We start from the raw sequence: 9297 nt of genomic DNA, 5'->3' as shown, positions 1-9297 counted from the left end.
AATGAAATAGGGGCATTGCATTACCATGTTTAAGTGTACGAACTATTATGAACGTATCTTTATTGAAAATGAAACGAAATAAAGCCTTTGAGCATGATCAAAGAAGTTAAGTGAAATAACATGTAATGTTAATTTCAATACCGAATGTGGAATCAATGAGAGCTTTTCTTATATTAATAAGCACCCTGTTTGTGTGTAGCCCATGGAACGGACAAGGAATATAGACGAATTTGAATCTTCTGACGCTAGAATTAGCCAGTTAGAAAGAATGGTTGAAGCCTTAACCGAAAATCTGAAACAACAGTAACAAGGGCAAATACATGTACATGAACCAGCTAATTATGATATGATAACACTGACACAGAAATATAATAAGATGAAACCACCGTAATTTCAGGGGGTTATTGAACCGTTAAAAACCAAGGCTCGGGTTTTAGAAACTGAGAAAATGTTTGAAGTATTTTCGTGTATTGAGGCATAGAAAGTTTTGTTGGCAACATTCACACTGAAGGAAGAAGCTAGGAGATGGTGGATGTTAGTACGGAATGAGAATGAATGTGTGACATGGAATAGATTTAAAGAAATTTTCTTCAAAAAATATTTTCCCCAATGCATCCGGGATAGGAAGATATCCGAATTTGAACAACTAAAACAAGGCAAAATGACTGTGGCTGAATATGAAACAAAATTTACTGAGTTAGCCCGTTATGTACCCCACATGATAGACACTGACTACAAAAAGGCTAGGAAATTTGAAGGTGGGCTGGACTTAGATGTGTTTGATCGAGTTGGCATCTTAAAATTGCCAAAGTACGTGGACATTCTTGATAGGGCCTTAATGTCCGAGGCAAACATAGCAGCCTTCAAAATATCAAAATCAACATCATCAACTGAATCCGAGAGAACGAAACAGAAGAAACAGAAAGTCGAAATGACTAGTAATTCGATGACCTCTACAAATGAAAAATCTAGGGCAATAACTGTGAACAAAGAGAGTCGGGGAAGCAATGTGAACAATGGTATACCTATTTGTAAAGAATGTGGGAAACAACATTGGGGCATTTGTTGCCGCCTATCAGGGGCTTGTTTTAGATGTGGACAGAAAGGACGCTTGGCTAAGTCTTACTTACGAGCTCATCTGAACAACACTAAGCCTAATGCTAATATGAATGGTTTTGTTCCTGTACCTAGAGGCAAGGAAGGGTTTACATCCTAGTTCTGGTAGATACTCGGAATGCTGAAACAAATGACACAGGTATTACCTTATTTGTGTATAAATGTATGTATGAAAAGTGATTTAGGAAATCTGTATGACCATGACTTCAACTGAATTGTAATATATTGACTGACATCATTGAATGATTAGACCCATGAACTCGAATTATATACGTGAACCGTCGTATGTGGAATTTTCGAAATTGAGAACTTATGTCAGTTTGGAAGAATGAACTTTTGCTTATGAATTGCGAACGAATGCCTAAATGATAATTGATCCTAGACTCGTACCTGTATATATATTCCCATGCTTGCAATACTATTAGAATTAATGGGGTCGAACCGTGGTTAATGAACACTTTGAGACCTAATGTTGATATAAACCATGGTGACCGACCTTGTGAGCCATGCTCGAACTGTTAAACATGGGGACATAGTATGATTGACTGTATATGGAATTTGTTTGGACCTACATATATCTATACCTTTGCGTGGGATGTTAGTAATCAAACATGACACACACTTTGTATCCGTTGCATTTGTGTTTAGACTGAGTAGACTTATGACTTGTTGCCTTAACCATCGTATCTGGAGAAACTGTTTTGTGCTCATCTGTACATTGAACTCGTGAATCCGTATTGGGAATGTTATTAGATTCTGAACATGCACCTATATGACTATACCTTTGTTCAGAATGATTGATATGATTATTTGTTTGATAACTCGACCGTTGGGACTATGACTCTGGGATTGTGTGACTAAACCTTGAATGATAAACTCTAAACTGTGGATTGTGATTGTTGAACATTGACAAAACTGTTTGACTAGACCAGTGAGCCCATGCTTTAATGATTGTATGACCAATTTGAAACTTCTGTATAACAATCTGCTATTGTGTACCTTATGCTTACATGCAAAACTCATTTGGGAAATTGCTATACTGACTGTAATGCTTACCTCTCGATGTGAATAACTGCATGCCCGTGCATTTACTTGTAGAATTATTGGGAGGAAACACATTGTATATGACCTGAAACACTTTGACATAAACTTCTATGATACATGACTTTGATGTGACTGTGAGAATTGATGAACTTAGACTAATTGTGGAATTACTAACGATGCACCTAAGCGAATGGAGTATGAACTATAGAATTAATGTACCTCGTTTGGAAATAATAAGGCTAGAACCTTTACCTGATCTAATGTGACAGAACCATGGTTTGATGAGACCTTTGTTTACCTGAGAGAACTTCTGTTTGATGACTCACGCCTTGAACTTTTATTTAATATGACTGGGTAGAACTTTCATCTGATATGACCCGGTAGAACTTTCATTGATTTGATCTGAGGAGACTTTGTTGAGAACTATTACTTGATTTGATTACGTTATGGGGGATTGTGAATTGCTTATGATTGAATAACAGGGCCGTGTTGCTAAGGGAACTAACCGAATGAGAATTAGAATCAATCTTGAACCCTTAGGAAGAATATGAACCGTCAACAGCAGACTATGTGATTACGAATAGCTTCTTACTATATGCCTGTAACCGATTGGGAAACACGTGAATAAGATTATGAAATTTGGTAACTTGTGCTTGGGGAATATGGGAATACCGTATACATGACACGTGGTTAATTACTCCGGTATTACCGTTACTACCATGAACTTGTTTGACTAAGAGAATGATTGCTTTTGTGTTACTATACTTCAAAACTGATGGAATTTATTGACAGCAGATTGGTTCGATTCTAAACCCTGATTACTTGGAAGGATATGCAATCAGTATGACTGCTTCTGTATTAACACATAGTACGATTGAATCTATGGAAACTGAGGCTGATGAATAGTATATGAATGATAACTTCAGAATGACCTGGATTAACTGTAATAAAATTACCGGATTGAAAACCAAATCGAACAAGGACCGGATGGATGACTCGAAAGTGAGTAAATCAAGTCTCTGTGACTTAATAATGGGAAACAGTGTGAATCTATGACGTCCCATAAGTACTTGATATAAGTAATGTGAGTAATAACTTAATAAAGTTATGTCCAACTGTATTTATTGCTGTGTGACAAACTAAGTTTTGTTTTTTGAAATGCTATATGCTGTATGCTGAATGATTGTCCAATTTATGATATGTATTCGTGACATCCTTAGCATCATGTGATATCTGTTGGCTGTTACCCGGTATCGGAGGTTCCTTTATGGAACTGGTTATTCGTAACCCTCATGTGTCTGTATCTGTTCTGTATATGCTAAGGGATGTATCACGTATGTTTAAGCAAGACTTGTGACATCTGTGTATGATTTGGACAAGAATGTGAATACGAACATGTATATGAATCTGTTTCTAATTAAAATCTGGATGTGTATAAGACTCTGTTTTGATACGAACCCTAATCTCTGTATATGATTTATGATTCTGTTTCTGCACGAAGCTAAGGTCGAGATTGGGTTATGAGCATATTTATGAATATGGTTATGCTCCTGTTTTGTAAAAAATTGCAGTTATATTTGCGATGAACATCATTTCTTTTGATATAAGATAACTTGAGTTTGGAGGACCAAACTTTTTAAGTTGGGGAGACTGCAACAATCCCTATCCGTAATTAGCCACTAATTCGTATTTAATGAGAGGATTAAAATAAATTATGTGTTTATTCTACACTTTGTATGATTTTGACTTTCTATTTGTTACTTATAGAAATATCTGTTTGGAACTCCACTTTAATATGTAAATCGAAAGCCTTATCGGCATCCGAAATCGAAATTGACTACACCGATGTGTTATTTGGAATTTTTAGAACCATATGGCAAATTTTATTAAAAATTGATTCAGTCTGATTCGTTAAGTTGTGTTTGGCAAGCTTTATGTTCTAATTAATGTATTTTAGCACCATGGTTATACATGTAACTCTTAAACTCATTTTTGAGCTCAATTCTTTTACCTCTTAGTGCCAAAATCTGAGAATTCATTTTAGAGAGAGAGAGAGAGAGAGTGCAATTCTAGAGAGAGATAAGAAGAGATTAAGGAGAAATTGAAGGCTATAGCTTGAATTGATCAAAGATTGTGCAAGTACCTAGCTAATTGAAGACTCTAGGTAAGGATTTAAGACTTAATTATGATTTTTAACCATCAAGTAGATCATTTCAAGAAGAATTTGTGATTATGTACAAGAATTAGATCAAAGATGATGAATTTAGAGTTAATTCATACATGCATGCTTAGTTTAGTTTAATTTCATCATTTTGAACATGATTCATATCATCCATGTTTGAATTATCATGTTTTGAACCTTGATTTCATATTTTGAAAAGGGATTTCTTACATGCATGGAGCTTCTGAGCTCAATTTACAAGTTTCATGAGTTTTGGAGCAAAGAGATTGAAAAGTTTTGCATGCATGTACATTTTCTTACAAATTGAGCATGACTTCCATGAATCCTCTCTTGCATGTTTGAAATTCATCTTCATTTGGAGAAAGCATCAGGTTTCAAGTTGTTTTGTGGTGTTTGATCATGTTTTGGGAAGCTTAAGACCAAGAAAATCCATGCATGTTGTGTTCATGAACATTCTTAAAGTTTAAGTTGAAATTGTGAACTTTTGGTAAACTCTTGGGCCATGATTTTATGAAATAATCCTTAATTCATCATGTTTTACAAGTTTACTATGTTATCTCTAGTTTTGGGGCCCAAGAGATGTGTTTTGGATGGTTGAATTCAAGTTTTGAGCTTGGGAAGTCAATCTGGATTTTCCAGAAATTTGACCCACGCTCGAGCGGGGACTTTCACACTCGAGCGTGAACCCTGAATTCATGCACCACGCTCGAGCGTGGGTCGAGCGCCCATCCAGCGTGAAAACCTTGCATCCAGTACTTTTTAGAGTTTACAGTCCACTCGAGCGGGGAAAGCCACGCTCCAGCGAAGATTCATTGTCTGCATGTCCGCTCGAGCAGGACCTCATTTTCAGAAAAATTTGACAAAGTGTTCCAATTCATGTTTTGGCATCCTCATTGCATCTTGGGCATTCCTAAGACCTAATTAAGCTTTGATAATGAGATTATGGATTAGAAACACACTAAGAAATGAATGTACTAAGTCAAGGAATTGCAAGTGTGTATGTGTGTGTGTTTAAGCATTGTGATAAGAAAGAACAAGAACCAACGTAATAAAAGCTAAGCTGTGTTGGCCACATGAATGTGTAATGATAAGATATGCTTGTGTTATGTATTTTGTGGCTGTAGGTCAAGACTCAAGGACTGATTGACCGCTTACTGGAACCACTGTGAGTAACGTTATCGTAAAGATACGTTCATATGAATTATGTTCCAAATGAAATGTGATAAGCTATGATTTCTGAAATGATATCTGTTTACGTGAATGAACATCCCAAGTTTGAAATCTATTATGGCATCCATAGATAGTCCCAAGTCATGGGGGACGGTATGAAAATGCGGGTCCATGACATACAAGTTTACGAGATCTCGTTAGCCACTTCATTGTGGTGATATGTGTTTAATCGGTATCCGGAACCGATTACTCTAGTTGGAAGACGTTCTGTGATGTGTTCTATGAGATGTACCATTATTATGTTCTGATATGAGGATGATTATGCTATGATCTATTTTCCGCTTATGATATGTTCGGATTTCGTTCACTAACCTCTTTACCTTAAAGTTATTCACTGGGTTTTAGCTCACTGTTTGTATATATATATATATATATATATATGTGTGTGTGTGTATAGGTGAGCATTCTGGAGTTTGAGTCTGAAGGCTTTTGTCTGGATCTGTGTTCCGTTGTCAGCCAACCATTGTGCCTCACGTGGAGATTCCTGAAGCGTCCTGTGTTTAAGTTCTGTGATTTCTGTTTATTTAAGACTTGATTTGATGCTGTTGGCTGTACTTAAAATACTGTAATGTGTGTGGGTATAATGTATGGTTGACTACCGGTTATGTATGTAAAGTTTTAAATATTCTGTTTCATATAAGTCAGCACAGCTCATTGGACAACTATATTTATGTATTTGCTTCCGCTAGCCCCTTAATCTTGTTAATCTATTTAGAGGCCTTCGGTAATCCAATGATTACTGGCTGGTTACGATGCTAAACCTATAGGGGCGGGTTTGGGTCGTGACACCCATGCAGACTCTTACACGGTAGATTTATGGGCGGACTCGAGTTACAAACCTTTGTCCAAAACTCTAAATCATTTTTTTTGGATTGTGACTAATTGGACACTCAAGCGGGCTGGGTTGAATTACGAGACAGATTGCTTGGATTTGATCATATCGGATTTTTTGTCCGCGGGCTATTTGAAGACCCTAATCCAAACCAAGGGGCTCTAGTCTAGTTGGCTAGCCCATTGGCTACCATGTCTCTCCTAAGGAGGAGATCTTGGGTTCCACTCTTAGTAGTGGAATAGGAAGGTAAATTTTTTTTACAAGGTGAATGGGTGAGTTTTAACTCTCCCAATGTACTAATCTAACAACTAATTTTATGACTTTCGTTGATTAAAAAATATACAAATTAAATCAAACTCAAGTTTAAATATAATTAATACAAATTAAATGCATTAATACAATCAATATAAATTAAATCAACTGTGAAATCTGACTCAAATTTCCAGTACTTCTTTTACCTAATAATTCTTGTATACAAAAAAATTATTAGGTGCAATCAAATTTATTGTAATAGAGTAATAAGGTGAAGACATATCAATATAAATAAAATTTAAAAATATAATAGGTTCGTTTCTCGAATTGGTTGAGTTTAGGGAAAGTCTAAATTAAGAACCAATCCAATCCAATCCTATGGATTTGATGATTTGAAGATCCGGAATCAAATCAGTACACTTCCAAACCAAGCCAACCCAACTTAAAGTGGTCAATTTGATTCGATTATTGATTTACTAGGTAATTTAAACACCTGATCGATAGATAACCGTAGTGGCAGGCAGGCTTGTAAAAGATTGCAATCAAAAACCACTGCGAGGTATGGAATTTGTCTCAACGAGATAGTTTGATACACTAGCTTTGATCAACTCTCTTTCTTTCTTTTTTCTCTCTTCTTCTTCTTCTTCTTCCTTTTTTTTTTCCCCTTGTTTATTTATTTATTTATTATTATTTTTTTCTTTAAATTGATAGTAACTGAAAGTTAAAGTGTATGTTCTCTGTTTCACTCAGTCTCTGTTTTCCTATTTTGTTCAGTTTTGGTTTTGGTTCAATTTATTTATTTATTTATTTTTAAGAGTAATGTTAGAGACCCCAAATATTCTATCAAAAGTTTTATCAAATGTCTCACATGGGTGTGAGACCCACACAATGTGGGTCCCATGTGGACCCACACACATGTGAGACATTTGGTAAAACTTTTGGTAAAATTTTTGAAACCTCTAGCATTTTTGTATTTTTAAAGGTTTCTCCTTCAATTCTTGTTTATGTTTTAAGTAGACACATTCAGCGTAGCACTAAAGTAATTTGTTTCCAACATCCCATTGGTTAGTGATTGTACCCATTGCTGGAAGATTGACTCGAACCACTAGTGAATCTTTGCATGGAAGATAGAACTTTCATACCTCATAAAAATACCCTTTTCTTTTTCTTTTTTAATCAGAATCATTGCATAGAAGATAGAACTTTCATACCTCATAAAAATACCCTTTTTCTTTTTCTTTTTTAATCAGAAAAAAAAAAAAAATACTGATGAAAACCAAAGTGCATTACAATAATGCAACACAGGATATACGTCAATAAGCTCCATTACAAATATGTAGTGGAGAGGAGCACAATAATATGGAATGAAACAAGAAATAGGAGAAAAGAAAAAATTGCTAAAAAAAGATAGAACTTTCAAACACAAGTCATATAGTCACTCGCTTCTCCACAAAACCTTAAAATGTATTTTAACAACTAACAATCGACTTCTACCTATTAAAAGAAAAAAAGAAAAAAGAAAAAATTGAATAAGCACTGAAGAGAAGCAAAAGCATCTTCTTTATACCTTAAATAAAAAATAACATAACCAACCTTTTTAAGTGTATATATATCAATCATTTCTCTTCTATCTTCTTATGAAAACTATATCAGCACCAAATTGTACACCAAATAGATTTTGTAAAAATAGCTTCAAAACCTCCCTCTCTCAATCTTGACTCTGCCCAAGAAAAAAATATGGGGGAATCCAAAACCTTTGCCATGTTTCTTCTCCATGTCTCCATGCTTTGGTGCTTCCTTTTCTACTTAATATTGCTATCTCTAAGCCCTACACAACCCAACTACACCATTGTGAGCTTCCACATCTCAACTCATCCAAACCACATTAACACGACTACTTCTAGGGTCAATCATGGTGGTCACAATGTCAGGTTATCGTTTGCGCTTGAGATTCAAAACCCTAATCAACAGTATGGTGTTCACCATACCAACACCTTGTTGAAGTTCTATTATGGGGAATATACTCCTGGTGAGATAACTGTACATCGTTTTCACCAAAAAAGGGGAAGGACTAGCCAAAAATTAATCCACCATGTGAGGGCCCATGCAAGGACCAAACTTCTTAAAGCAGCAATGTCGAATTCGACCGTGGAGTTGAAGGTGAGTTTGGTTACTAGAATTCGATATGAGTTGTGGGGTTGGACGATTAATCATCATCAGCTTACCTTGCAGGGTCATCTACCAATTGGTTCGGATGGGAAGATTTCAGGTAAGAAGAAGATTAAGCTATATCCTAGAGAAATATAAAATAAGGGTCAGAGGATAATTAGTGTTTTTTTTTTTTTTTTTTGGTGGCAAAGATGTTTTGGCTAAGTTTGTATACTTATTAATTTCTTAGTAATAAATGTGGAAATTTCTTAAACCAATTTGTTGCCATCAATCACGTTGTTCATGATTAAAGTATTTCATTCACATATGAAACAAGAATAGCAAATTTCTTGTGGTAATTTTGGACTTTGGAACATGGTAATGCCCTTTATGAAGGAGGGAAAGAAGTCCAGAGCAAGAGTTTTATCCATGACTAATTTTCAAATTTTGGCATCCATTAATGTTCACTAATGTTTTATCACAATATGTCAAT

The 9297-nt window shown here is 35.4% G+C and overlaps 1 long non-coding RNA gene across 1 annotated transcript; it reads left to right on the top strand.

Annotated features, from left to right (window-relative positions):
* Nucleotides 1-8293: 8293 nt before the first annotated feature.
* On the top strand, nucleotides 8294-9082 carry LOC114301121 (uncharacterized). The gene is made up of 2 exons (XR_014341114.1): nucleotides 8294-8816; nucleotides 8889-9082. It is a non-coding gene; the product is annotated as an uncharacterized LOC114301121 (long non-coding RNA).
* Nucleotides 9083-9297: the final 215 nt, after the last annotated feature.

This window comes from Camellia sinensis, chromosome 9 (genome assembly GCF_055761805.1).
Source record: "Camellia sinensis isolate YWXY chromosome 9, ASM5576180v1, whole genome shotgun sequence".
Classification (NCBI taxonomy): domain Eukaryota; kingdom Viridiplantae; phylum Streptophyta; class Magnoliopsida; order Ericales; family Theaceae; genus Camellia; species Camellia sinensis.
Note: the sequence above shows the minus strand (reverse complement) of the source record. Positions and strands in the feature narration are given on the sequence as shown.